Genomic DNA, 14,507 nt, shown 5'->3' with positions numbered 1-14,507 from the left:
ATGCAAGGGTCGATCTCCTCTACATGTTCACTAGAAGAACGTCTGTGCGTTGCAACGGGGCCACATTAACTTTAAGAGTTCAATATTACGACATTGGCGACCTTTTTTACCATCAAATCCTCACACAGACACAGACACACACTCTCCCTCCCTCTTCCTCACTCTCTATCCCCCTCTCACTCTCTCTCTAACACACACACATATCCATCTTATTGGGTACGGGACCATAATCCATCTATTTCACACATACACGCTAGTGCATAACAATATGGATTATGTGTATTATATTTGCCACCAGAACTGAGGGAATTAATTTCATGTAAATCGACCAGCCACAGCTCCAAGAATACGCGGACAAGGTGGCTCGGGTCGGCGTCGGCGCCGTCCAGCGCGGGCCACGGGCCCGCTTCCAAGTGCACGTGCAATGCACGTCTTCGCAAATATTATAACCAGATGTGAGAAATCACATGCATAGAAAAGACATTCTGATAGCAATCCAAATACCATACTCAATTGAATACCTAACCTGGACAATACTCTTATTTCTATGCGCCAGAAAAAATGGAATAGCAAAGCTAAGTATGCCTACATACGCTCAGATTATATATAAGAATCTTGGGTGAACAATTGCAACAAAGCACTAAGCAGCGATAAATTTAAATAAAAAATCCATTAACTATTTAGGCAGCAGGCTTGTTACAACATAGAGAGATAGGAAAATGTCACCTCCAGTAATGTAGCGCAAAGGAGTGGAACGAAGCATGAATGAGCGGTTGTCTGTTCTTCTCCATGTACATGGATCAGCAGTAGAGGCCAAGTATATAAGTACTTGACTGAACTCCACTCTTCGTGTACGGAGAGCCATGTCACCTTCTCACCGCTGCAGCATGGGAGGACGGCTGGTTCATGTGACCCTCCAGCTGGGGGATCCATGGTGGCTGACCGTCGAGCTCGAGGCAGAGAAGTTGAGGGCAGCAGTGGCGAGATCCATGCCGGCCAACCGGGCGAAGAGGAGGTCGTCGGGGAGGGACACATCGGCAAGATCCGGTCACCACGCGACCTGAAGAGCATTAGTGATCTCCACAAGCTGTAGGCCGACGGCGTGCTCCATCCCCTGTGATGGGGTGACCATGGCGGTGGCCACAGCTCCTCATGTTCGCCTCGATCTCGGCGACACACCCTGAGTGTAGGAGGCAGCAACGACCTCGACGAAATCATGGCCTCCATCCTGGAACGCATGAAGGATCTCGGCCCCATCGCTACTCCTCCCGCCGTAGCCGCACGCGGCAGCGGACCGTGGGTAGGAGGGCAGGCGGCGTTGCCTCGGCTGACGGCAGGGAGCAACGTTGATTTCGGGTAGGTGGCATCGCGAGGACGGCCGCGGCCGTGGGGAAGCACCCCGATCATGCTGCCAGGCCAATCCTTCTCCTCCGATCCCCTATCCCCGAAGATTGCACCGCCGCCCCGGTCGTGTTGTTTCCATATGCCATTTTTTCCTGTACCTAAACAAACACGGGCGAGCGGATGGCAGAGTTTGGTCCGCCCTCTAAAATTGCTAAACACACTTTTGGTGAGGATTATTGTTAATAAATGAATTCAATCATGTCGCTCTAAATAAATGGATTCAATCATGTGACTCTAATTACTTCGGATTGTTATGTGCACACTAAGCGGGGTGCAGTTAGGAAAGAAAATGTTTTCTAATTAAAGTGATTATGTGATTTAAGGTAAGGTTAATTAATTTAGATTTGTTTTTTAGTGATTGTTAGTAAAGTATGATGCGTCATTTGTTTCCTTAAAATCTATTATTTGTTTCCTAAAGAAATTTGCAATAATGGAAGGTATCGGTTGATTTGGATAAGTTAGTAAATTTAGATCCGTGATTGCGTGCACGTTTGGAAAGTGCTGATTTGCAAGGAAAGAGCTGAGGGGTAAATAAACCGGTGAATAAGAAACCATCATCAAAAAAAATCTACGATGGTTAACCTACGAAAAAAACCGGACAAAAGTGATGGGACGAAAAAAAACCTGGAAGCGAGACTACCAACTGCTCCATTAGGAGTAGAGATAATGTAGGCCCATTCACCTCTTTGGAACAATTACTAAGAGTTCTCTATTTGATTTGGAGAACTGGGTATTTAATTGGATCTGTTCATAGGTTAGGTCTATGCTATGCATATTACAATTTTGTCTGCTTTTTTTGGGTGTCTTCGTGGTCCCATGTGAAAACTTTGCTCCAAGCACAGAATCTAGGCAGGAGTGTGATATGTGATGATGCATTTGCAAGTTGGGGTGCCAAGATGATTGGTGTCGCCAAGGTCGCACCTGATGGACCAGCTATAGTGATCGGCAAACCAGGATTGCCAAAGATGTGTAGGATCGTCATGGAGTCGAGAGTGGAACTTCGTCATCACACACAAGCTTCAGGGGTGAAGATCCCAAATGCCGAGCCCGCTGGTGATAGCAGTCTTTGCAAACCTCATACTAGGCGATCTTGCCTTGGGTGATGACGAAGTCGTTAGCCCATAGAAGGAGGGGATGCCATAAGTGGCGAGTCGAGAGCATCTTCTGCATATCATCACTTACATGTGTACAATAATTGCATTCATATCATTTGTTCACGAATATGCAAGAACCTGTGTATCCGTCGATGTCGTCTAGTGGGGGAGTGAGTGAATAGGTGCTTTAAAATAATTATGGTTTAGAGTTAAACAAATGCGGAACAAAACTAGCCTTTAATTTGTCAAGCACAAAGCCTAAAACAACTAGGCTCACCTATGTGCACCAACAATTTATGTTAAGCAAGATAAACAACTAAGTGACAGTAAGATATATAATATAAAACACTATGGCTACCACAAAGTAAAGTGTATATAAAGGGCTCGTGTAATAGATAACTGAGGCACGTGAAGACGGCGATGTATCCCGAAGTTCACACCCTTGCGGATGCTAATCTCCGTTTGAAGCGGTGTAGAGGCACAATGCTCCCCAAAATGCCACTAGGGGCACTGTAATCTCCTCAAGCCCACAATGCAAGATGTCACGATTCCACTAAGGGGGGCATGAGGGCGGTCATCGAACCCGTACAATTGCCAACCCTTAGGGCAGTCACCGAACCCGTACAAATTGCTCAGGGCAATCGCCACAACCTAATTGGAGACCCCGACGCTTGCCCGGGGCTTTACACCATAATGATTAAGTTCCGCGACACCACCAAGCGCCTAGGGCGCCCAAGCACCCAAGAGGAACAAGCTCTACGTTGCCCAAACACCCAAGAGTAAAAAAGCTACTCAACTTTTCACTTTCACGTATCACCATGGAGAATTAAAACTGATGAAACTAATGCAATGGTAAGAACACACAAAGTGTTTAAGTCCCTCGCCCTCAACACCAAAGCAACGGAATCTATGGAGGAATATGGGAGGAAAAACAAGGAGAACACAAAAGAACTCCAAGATCTAGATCCAAAGGGTTTCCCTCACTTACAGGAGAGATGGATTGGTGGAAATGTAGATCTAGATCTCCTCTCTCTTTTCCCTCGAAATGGAGCAAGAATCATTGGGAGGGTTTGAGAGATAGCAAGCTCAAGGAGGGTCAACGATGATGGGGGAGGACACGAGCTCCAAGGATAAGAACCATTGGGGAAGAAGACCCCCTTTTATAGAGGGGGGCCATATCCAACCGTTATGCTCTGCCCGCAATAAAGCGATAATATCGCTCCTAGGAGCAGTACTACTCCTTAAAGCGGTAGTTCTAGGAGTAGCGAAGTGAGCATGGGAAGTGCTGGAGCGGTACTACCGTCCATCCATCAGCAATAGTACTACTTAGGATCACATGGTTCAGAGGAGCAGCAGTACAGAGAAGCGCCAAAGAGGAAGTACCGCACAAAGCGGTATAACTATCATAGTACCGCTCTAGTACCGTAAAAGCGGCAAAGGGCAACAGGAGCCCCAAAACAAGCGGTAGTGGGAGCACAGTAGAATGCGGAAGTACCGCACGAAGTGAGACTATCACTGTACTACTGTTAATTGTGGGAAGACCTGCAGAAGGCCTAAACCAAACGGTACTACCTCTTGAGTGCTTTGCAAATGAACTCTGATTTTGATGAACTCAAACATGATAGAAAATTGATGACAAGAGTTGTCAAATCACGACTGAAAATCTTCGGAAGTGGCAACAGAAATATGCCAATGATATAGAGGTGTGAAACCTCCATTAACGGGTTTTCTATTTTACTGGTTTCATTGTGTTAGTTGGTACACTTGAGTTAGATAATGACGATCTTGACCGTCTCAAGTGGAACACCTTTGTTGATTGCGCTGGCTAGAAGAAGACTAGTAGATTGCTCCCCATATTCCACTATGGGTGAGCCACTCTTTGGCATATCTTCTCATGCCCGCTATCACCAGAATGGGCGGCAAGCTTCAACCATGTGATCTCTTCATGATGCTCCTCTTGAACTTGCACAACAGAACCTTTATGACAATCACCACTCGATGTCATCCTTCATGGGTTATATGATATCTTCCTTTTGATGCACACCCATGGACACATTCCTAACCCCACAAAAAAACCTTACATAGACCATGGGTTAGCACACAAAGCGTAATGGACAATGATTAGCATACCATGGAATCACTTGATCCCACTTGGTACATCGTATACGCTTTGTGTGTAGATCGACTTGAATCACTCTTTGTACTTAGTCTTGATCAACCTTTGTATCATATCTTATCTCTTCATAAAGATGATGTCTTGAAGGTAAACATTAATGTTCACACAACCTTCTTCAAGACATGCTTGCAATAGGCTCAACTCTCACATGACCAATCTTTGGATATCTCCTTGAATAGCACCTTGGTCAACACATAATCTTCTTCTAAAAACCTTGAAACCAACAAATGGTCTTCAAGCAATGCCTATGGACAAACACTACAAATATAACTCAAGGCAACCATTACATGGGGATTGTCATCGATTACCAAAACCAAACATGGGGGCACCGTGCTCTTTCAGTATCTTTCACTGATAGTAGGGAGAGAGTACAAGAACTCTAGCGCTAGCTCCAGACAAGGTGAGGGAGTCCTAGATTAGGGGGTGTTCGGGTAGTCGGACTATACCTTCAGACGGACTCCAGGACTATGAAGATACAAGATTGAAGACTTCGTCCCGTGTCCGGATGGGACTTTCCTTGGCGTGGAAGGCAAGCTTGGTGATGCGGATATTCAAGATCTCCTACCATTGTAACCGACTCTGTGTAACCCTAACCCTATCCAGTGTCTATATAAACCGGAGGGTTCTAGTCCATAGGACAACTCCATCATACAACAATCATACCATAGGCTAGCTTCTAGGGTTTAGCCTCCTTGATCTCGTGGTAGATCTACTCTTGTACTACCCATATCATCAATATTAATCAAGCAGGAGTAGGGTTTTACCTCCATCGAGAGGGCCCGAACCTGGGTAAAAACATCGTGTCCCTTGTCTCCTGTTACCATCCGGCCTTGACGCACAGTCCGGGACCCCCTACCCAAGATTCGCCGGTTTTGACACCGACATAAGGGGTAAGGGCATCTCCAACATGGACCCTCAATCTGCCTACATCCGTATGGACCATTCAGCCCAGACATGTTTTGCCATCCAGTAGTCATGTATCCATCCGCTAGCTACTTCGGGCATCTTTTTCCTGCAAACTGGAAGCAAGCTAGGGGGCTTTGCGGGAGTCCGAATACCAACCACGTAGGACTATGACACCCTCATCCCACTCAAATCTTCCTCCCGGTCCCCTTTCCTTCCACTCCGCCCCTACTCCCCCTTCCTTTTGTCCGCCAACACTACAAAAAAAAGACACATCCGTGACATTTTGGGCCGAACGAATTTTTTTTCTGTCGTGCTTATGACACTTCTATGACGATAATTGTGACAAAACCCGGTATCATCATAGATGTGGTGGGCTGCTACTTCTATGACAAAAAATCATGACAAAAAATGGGCATTTCGTCCTGGGCGGGCCGGAGATGCAGCAGCATGACATTCTTTGGGCTGTCCATGACGAAAAAAACCGTGGTAGAAGCGAGGGCGAGGAAAATTTCAGGGAGTTCCCGGTTATGGTGGGTGGTCGGGGCCGAGCGATGCACGGAGGGATTGCGTGTTTCTCTCGTATACGTATGCGCGTGGGTGCGAGGCGTTGGGCTCTAACTGAACCCGAATGAGGCGTTCGCCTACTAAACCCGAGCGATCGATCCATGGCTGTTAACTGAACCCGATCGAGCGATTCCTTCGCTACTGCTGCTAACTGAAGCCGATCGAACCTGCTGCCTCTTGATGAACAGTGAGCGTTGTTGGGGTTGGATGAACAGTTCCCGGTGGGGGTTGGATGAATAGGACCCTGTGGTAGTAGGGGCCATTGCCGCTGGATGAACAGGACCCCGATCGAGCCGGTTGTGGGTGGATGAGCAGGACCCCGTGGAGGGCTGGTTGAATAGTAGCCGGTGGAGGGCTGGATGAATAGTAGCCCATGGAGGGTTGGTTGAACAGTAGCCGGTGGAGGCTAGATGAACAGGAGCCAGTGGAGGCGGGATGAACAGTAGCTGCTGGGGGCAGGAGGGAGACGTCGTGGATGAATAGTCGTAGGTGGAGGCTGGAGGAGGTAGACGGTGGATGAACAGTAGCCCGTGGAAGTTGGAGCGAGGAGGTAGACAGTGGATGAACAGTAGCCCGTGGAGTCTCGTTTTGCGGTACAGTACACCACACCCTTCCTAATGAGCATGACCCCCGTTTCGACCGTAGGAGGTCGAAGAGAAGTCTGTTTCCTCCGTTTTGCGGTACGCCACACCCCTCCCGATCAACAGGACCCCATCTCGATCGTAGGAGGTTGAAGAGAAGTCTATTTCCTCTGTTTTGCGATACGCCATACCCCTTCCGATGAACATGATCCCATTTCGACTGTAGGCGGTCGAACAGAAGGCAGTTTCCTCCATTCTGCGGTATGCCAGGCCTCGTTTTGGCTGTTCCGTCCAAGCCGGTTGGCTCCCGATGAACAGGACGCATTCTGTTGCCTCCCGATGAACACAACACAGTTTCTCCGTTCCGACCCAGCCGGTTGGCTACCGATGAATAGGACGTCGTCGTTGTACGCGTTTGAGACCCCGTCAATATGTACGTACGTAGCCGTATTTACTTTCTTGTAGTGTGGCTGTATGTACATGTACATGATATAGAAGGGACTGCATGACATGCTACGTTCGTGCCTCTACTACGACACGTGCCGCTTCTTACTCGGTCATGGTTCATCACTGTAGACAGACCGATCAACCAGTATGCACATACACGTTCTCGAACAGACAGACAACCCTACGTACGGTTCGACCAGGTGGGTCCCAGCTATCAGGGAGGATAAGGAGGCACTTCCTTGCGTGTGAAGATATAGCTGGTGGGTCCCAGCTGTCAGGGGGAAGAATCTTTTTTTTGTAATATGGACACGCTTCCTTGCGTACGAAGATGTAGCTGGTGGGTCCCAACTGTCAATGGCAGGAATAAGGAGGCACTTCCTTCCGTGCGAAGATATACGTGGTGGGTCCCAGCTTTCAGGGTGAGGAATAATTTTATTTTCGCGTAATAAGAAGGCGGTTGCATGAGTGCGTCCATGGACCTAGTTTGTCCCCACTGTCAGCCTCTCCACGTACAGTCCTCTTCCGACGACTCTCGTTTGTTGGCTACGTTGACCACGGCGCGCCGAGCGCATCCAAGGTGGTGGACGACGGCGAGGCCGCGGACAGCAACGAGCCGAAGATGGGAAGACGCGGGAGTGGAGTTGCAGACGGAGAGGTGTATGAGGGTTAACTGGTTCTGGTGCAGCATGGTTTGGCAGTCAGTGGAGAAGAACAGGAGGTGTGGAGGGGTGGAGGGATGGCCTCGCCAGCGGTGGGGTAGCGCTTCGCAGCGAACCATGCTAAGCAGAGCTGCTAGCAGCAGGAGGCGGGAGCAGGTGGTCCCGGCGGCGCTGGAGGAAGAAGACGAGAGATTGAACATGGGTGCCGGTCATTGGATGTAAATCCAACGACTATCGATGTCAGAATCATTTGTTGACTAAGTTAACAACGACTTGCGTTGGCTTCACCCTATTGGCCCACATTTCAGCCTCCAAAAATATGGCACATATTCAACCTATTTTTTTAGATTTACAGTCCATTTGATCTTTTTTAAGAATTACAGTCCATTTACTGGGCTGGGTGAACAAATAATATAGCATCCATGCGACCCATTTTTTTAAAAACTATAGCCCATTTTTACTTTCTCGAAATACACGAATTTGCTGGGCTGGCTAAACAAATAATGTAGCATCCATGCGGCCCATTTAGTTTTTTCTAAAAAATTACAGCCCATTTGCACTTTCTCGAAATACACGATTTTACTGGGCTGGTTCTAATTACAATGTTGGGTTGGGCGCAACAATGTTATCAAAAAATCAACAGGGGCTAAGCATTTTGTTATAGAGATATTTGAATAATAAGTGCTTTATTATTACATTGGTCCTTAAATCTTACCAAGCTTTTGTACACAATCACCAGGATTTTCGTTGCCTTACTGTAAAATAATTCAGGATTTTATTGTTAAAAAATTATTTTTATAAGTTAATAAGACGTGGGATATTGTTTTCTTATATATGTAAGTATTTGTTAAATATATGATGACAATAACAGTAATATATAATAACATATAAAATAATATAAATATATATAATATAGTTAGAAGGGAAACATAAGTTGGATGTGGCGTTCCTATTCTTATATAGAAAAATAGAAAAGACCTATGCGTTTTCTTCAAAAAAATACATAAGTTGGGCTGCATATGTTTCAGAAAAAATAAAACCTAGGATGGGAGGTCCATAGGCCGGTCGATACATGACGACCCTTAAGAAAATACAAACCGACATGTCATGGGCTGCGAATATTAAAAAAGAAAGCCTGGACGGGGCAGCCCACAACCCAGCTGATACTTGCTGGCCCACTGATAATAAATGATACCTGTTAGCTCCCGGGCTTCGTTCTAAATTTATCTCCTTTAGTAACTATGTTGAAGCTAACTATGTTGACTAACCCATGGGCCCCAACGTCAGTATAGCATTAGGAGGAAGTATTTTTTCAATGATGCACTTGCTTGCGTACGACCATAGACCTGGTGGGTCCCAACTATTCGCCTCTCCACATACAGTCCTCTCCAGATTTCTCTCGTTTGTCTAGCATGTTCACAACGGCACACAGCGGCGCTGTGGCGAGGGCACAAAGGTGGAGGACGAGAACGAACCGGAGCCGGGGAAGGCATGTTATAGTAACGGTAGATGTTGTGCCTAATTTCTAGCGAAACTACTGAACTAGCCCAGTGGCCAACACTACCAGACCACTGTTCCTCCCGGGTTCGATTCCACCTAATGAAGTGAAAATATCTTCAATTTTTTTGCCTCTGCCATTATTGACATGTGGGTCCCCATTGTCATCTACACACACCACCTCCAACACTTGCAAAACATCGTCCCTCGTTTTCTTTGTTTTTCGCACACTCGACATTGTGTGGGCATTTTGAAAATAACATATCTTTTTGATTGCGCGTCATATGAAGATGTACTATGCATGAATGTTGATCAGCATGATGTTAACTGGCTGGTAGTTCCATTTTCAACCACGAATAAAATTTCCAACATGACGTTATCCCTGTTTGAAAAGGGCGTGTTAATATAAATGCTCTGCCTCTGAAACTTGCAGTTTCTTATCTGAAACTGAAACTTGTAGTTTCTTCTCTGAGAATCACATTGTTTGCACTTTTATATGAAACTACATTTTTTAAGTGCTAAAAATAGATCTCTAGAATTCATAAAATACTTCATATGCTTAATACTGCAAATCTGAAATTCAAAGGACATTCATATATGAAAGTACTTTCAAAATACACAACACAAAACACAATTCACAACCTACAAATACTGATTAGATAGCAAACAGTGCTATCATACCTAACTCTGCAGGCTGACAGAGCGCATTAAATGCGTCGTCGAGTGTCACATCACAGCGTGCCCGGCACCCCTTGCCGAGCTGTTTCGCCAGCTTTGCGCCTGCTTGCTTGACACGTCTCAGGACGGGTGTCATATGGAGGTGTTTGCTGTAGGAATTGGCAGCCATGTGGCAAGAAGCAGCCACTTAGTCACCTTGGGGCTTGACACAACACTGATTGATGACTTGCGTCGCTTGTGAGGTGGGGCAGTGGAGTGGCTCGCCTCCGCAAACCCCGGCAGGCCTGCCGGGACGATCTGGAAGCTTGCTTCCGCGGCAAACCCAACCTTGCCAGGCTCGCCTGCCCGGCAAGGGAGGTTCTTTCCTTAGCGATATCTCGCTTCTCTAGCTCATCTTGGTCTTCTTGATCTATACTTGGATCATTCAAAGAATTGATCCCTCGTGCTTGGTTTGATCCTGGTGTTGTAATCTTGTCCTTGGGCATGTGCACACTCTGGGCAACAGACCCAGGGTTTTTTGCACCGACAAGTGGCGTGGTGCGTGGGCAGTCAGGGCATCGCTCCATGGGCACTGGACCATACTGGGTCCATGAGGGGCGGGAGGCTGAAGTGGAGCTCTACATATCTAGTCGCGGGAGAAGGAGAAGTAGACGAGTGGCTCCTCTGGTCGCCACAGTAGAAGAAGAAGAAGATAGGGGAGGCAATGGTGGGCGAGCACAACCAACGTCTCGTGAATCGCCTCTCGTAGATCGCCAAAGGATCCAGCGATGCGGAGCCATCCTGGTGATCCGACGACGCGGAGCCTGCACGCACCCTGGCCTCAGAATTCCTTCTAGAAGACCATATCTGAGGGCTGTCGCTTGGCGCTAGGGTATGATCGGACGGCTGATGTTCGGAGCTAGGATTTAGCGAAACCCCGCGGGGTTTAGAGGGGTTTTGAGTTGGTCAACGGGGTTATCTAGTGTTTGACTAAGCATAACTAATTTTAAAAAAAATCCAAAAAATATGAAACCTTCGTGAGTCATTGTTTTATAAGACACACTAACGAGGAAAAATACTAAACTTGATCTACAGTCATTTTCAAAAAAATACCTACCTAGCACGATCATGGTTAAATGAGCACCATTAATTTAAAAAATCAAAAAAATATAAAACTTGCGCACAATTTGTCTTATTTGACATGTTACCAACAAAAAATCATAAACTTGTTCTATGGACATTTTCATGGAAAAACCTTTACACATACGAGCTATCACGTACAACGTTGCACACAGTTCAAGGAAAGGAGGTAGGTGTTTTGCAAAATTAAAAAAAATCACCAAAGCTTCATTTCAAAGTGAATAAGAAGGATCTGAACTTAGTTTTCTTTTTCATATTTTAAACATTTTAAAATGGTTTTCTATTAAGTCACATTATTTTCAAAAAAAATGTAAAAAAATGAAGATTAATTCAATAAATAGTGAGACTTCGAATCTACACTATATAGATTGAATATGTGTTAATAAAAAAAATATTTGGCTCATTTAGAGTAGGTCCAAAAAGTACTTGATTACAAATGGGGTAGTTTACCCTAGCTTCGCACATTTGGAGCACATTTCCCATGACTATAAGTTTTACCACGCAAAAGATATCGGATTGTTCACCTAATGTTTATAATAGTTCAGCAAACATTGCAACATCACACCATAGATCGAAGTTCAAGTGTTGGTTCAAATTCAAATTTTGCCTAATATTTAAATTTATTTGGCCTCAAATTTCACATCAAAGTACGAATAGAATTATTAAACCTTAAAAGTTTTCACAACCTTAGTACAAATCCTTGAAGTTCAAAGTTTACAACTTGCATTCCACATCTTTGCCTTGCTCATTGTGTTCCGAGATGGCTCAACAGCCTTGCTCTTGGTTTCCCTAGGTGGGATATCCAACTTTTTCTTCTTCCTTTTGATCTTCACTTCGGGTGGTGGCTGTCGAGGTGCTGACGGAGAAGTTGCACTCGCCAGTTGACGGGGTTCAAAACCTTCATAAGCCATGGCTTCATATTCTTCTAAATCTTCCTCTCTTGGCCTTTTCTCTCATTTTCCTCTAATTTTCCTAGAGCTAGGCCAAACACAAAAAGGATTATAAGCCGTCGATAAAAAGAGAAGAAATGCATAAAAAAGGGAAGGTTGTTGCACACATACCAAGCTATCAGCAGTGCTAATTCGGTTGCTTCATTCTCCCCTGTATTAGCTTCAATCTACTCTAATGCTGCATTTTCCTCTATGGTAGTTTCAATCTGCTCTAATGCTGCATTCTACTCTGTAGTAGCTTCAATCTGCTCTAATGCTGCATTCTCCTTTGTAGTAGCTTCAATCTGCTCTAATGCTGCATTCTCCTCTGCATTTGTTGTTGACCATTGTTCCTCTTCTCCAAATGAAGCATCCACTGGATTGGTACATTTCTTAGCAATGTGCCTTAGGGTTCCACATTTTTTGCACTTACGCTGTCTTTTTACACGACCCTCTTCACCTCTTCTGATCATGTTCTTCCTTGGTCTTCCTAGTAGTCTAGTCAGTATAGGAGAATGTAGTCAGAACCCTAGATCTACTATGTTCCATTGGTATTTTCCCAAGAGTGCGGGCACATTGGAAGCATAAGCAACCTTGAAATTGATAACAGAAAAATATTCAGAGATGTATTGATCAACGTCACCATCTTCACCACCTATAACAGTCGTCAGATGTAGGGCATGTATGCATGGCTTCCCAAGGAGCTGTCATTGCCTACAACTGCATTCCGTAGTTGCTAGGTCAACTGGATATCTCCATTCCCTGTTTTTACTGTCAGTATATGTTACCTCAGCCTCGTGTGTTGCCGCTCGAATGCATTTCATGTCCAGTCCTCTTGCCTTGGCATGCAATGACTTAATAAGAGATGGGAGCATAAGATGGCCAACATATTCTGTTTCTGCAATTCTTTTGCGAGGAGCCATCTTTATCATGATCATCGGCCGAATCTTATCAAATATTTGCCATATCAGAAGCCCTTACAATGACTTGATCTTTGCAGATTTCATTAAATTTTTATCTTGACCACAACTTTCCATGATGTGCATCTAGGTACTCCTTCACCACAGGATTGTGAGCATACACCACCCTCAAATGATGCTCATGCTTCCTCTCACTGCATGTGTATGATGCTGGCCATAAGTTCTCATCATAAACTTTACCTTTAAATTTGTTTCTGAAATTCTGCGCTAGGTGTCGCATACATTCCCTATGCTCCACCCCAGGGAATACAATTTCCACTGCACTCTCCAAACCCTTGCAAGCATTTGTGTGTATAGCTAAACCTGGGGGTGTACCTATAAGGTTACGCAACTGTTGCAGAAATCAGACCCAAATTTCCTCTTACTCTGCCTCCACTACACCAAATGCAACTAGGAATAGCCAGTTGTGTCCATCAACTACAGAAGCTGCCACTAGTTGTCTTATCCACCTTTCATTCAAAGTAGTTGCATCAACAGCCAAATAGGGCCTGCAACCATCAAGAAACCCCTGCCAACAAGCCTTGAAACAAACAAAAGCCCTCCTGAAGCACTCCTTCTGAAATGACTTCCCTTTTAGTTTGTATGTAACTGTATGCTTGTCAATATCTACTACACTCCCTGGACTAGCAGCTTCCACTTCAGATTTAAATGTGTAGAGCAACTGAAAGCTCTCATTCCAAAGGACCATTAATCCTGTCAAGAGCCATTTCCTTAGCATAGAAAATCCTCATGTAAGGTATATCAATCTTGCACTTCTCAAATAGCTTCCCATGGAGTGTTGTTGGACCAAGTGTTGGTTTTTCTCTCAACCAATCCAAAATTGCATCTGCCACCCACCTAGTCTTTGCTAGCTTATTTTTAGCCTTCCCTCCTCCCCCTCCAGGTGGACAAGTGTGCTAGTGTGGGTTCTTTTTTATCTGAAACAAAATGGGACCCAAACAAAATATTGTTAGAAAATATTACACAATGATATGAAAATAAAATGAATCGGTAAAAACTCAAATACACAAACCTGAATGAACTTGCTCATCAACATATGTGATGCATGCAACCTCCATCTACACCTATCATATGGGCAATGAACAGTAAACCTTGTTGGCTCACTCCTATCAATCACATATGTATTTTCAGTGAGAATGCAATATGTAGTCACTGCATTATGACGGTCCACCATCAACTGGAATATGGTGCCGACAGCTAGCTGAGGATCTTCCCTGTTCCACTCAATTGTTGGCATGTCCTCACCATCATATTCATCTAAAACTAGGTTGTCAATGTTCTCCTACCTCTCTTCATCGTCAGTGTCATCAAATCTAGCACGAATGATAGGTTGTTCCTGATATTCATCTTCCATTGCTTGTTTACTGACAGTATGTACAAGATCACGAAACATATTCTCATCCTCATCATCATTTCGAGGCACCTCTTCGTCTGGCTCTGCATCTTGATATACATCGGCTGCAGGAGTGACAG

Source organism: Triticum dicoccoides, chromosome 5B, assembly GCF_002162155.2.
Source record: "Triticum dicoccoides isolate Atlit2015 ecotype Zavitan chromosome 5B, WEW_v2.0, whole genome shotgun sequence".
Taxonomy (NCBI): Eukaryota; Viridiplantae; Streptophyta; class Magnoliopsida; order Poales; family Poaceae; genus Triticum; species Triticum dicoccoides.
The sequence above is the reverse complement of the archived record's forward strand: the minus strand, read 5'-3'. Positions refer to the sequence as shown.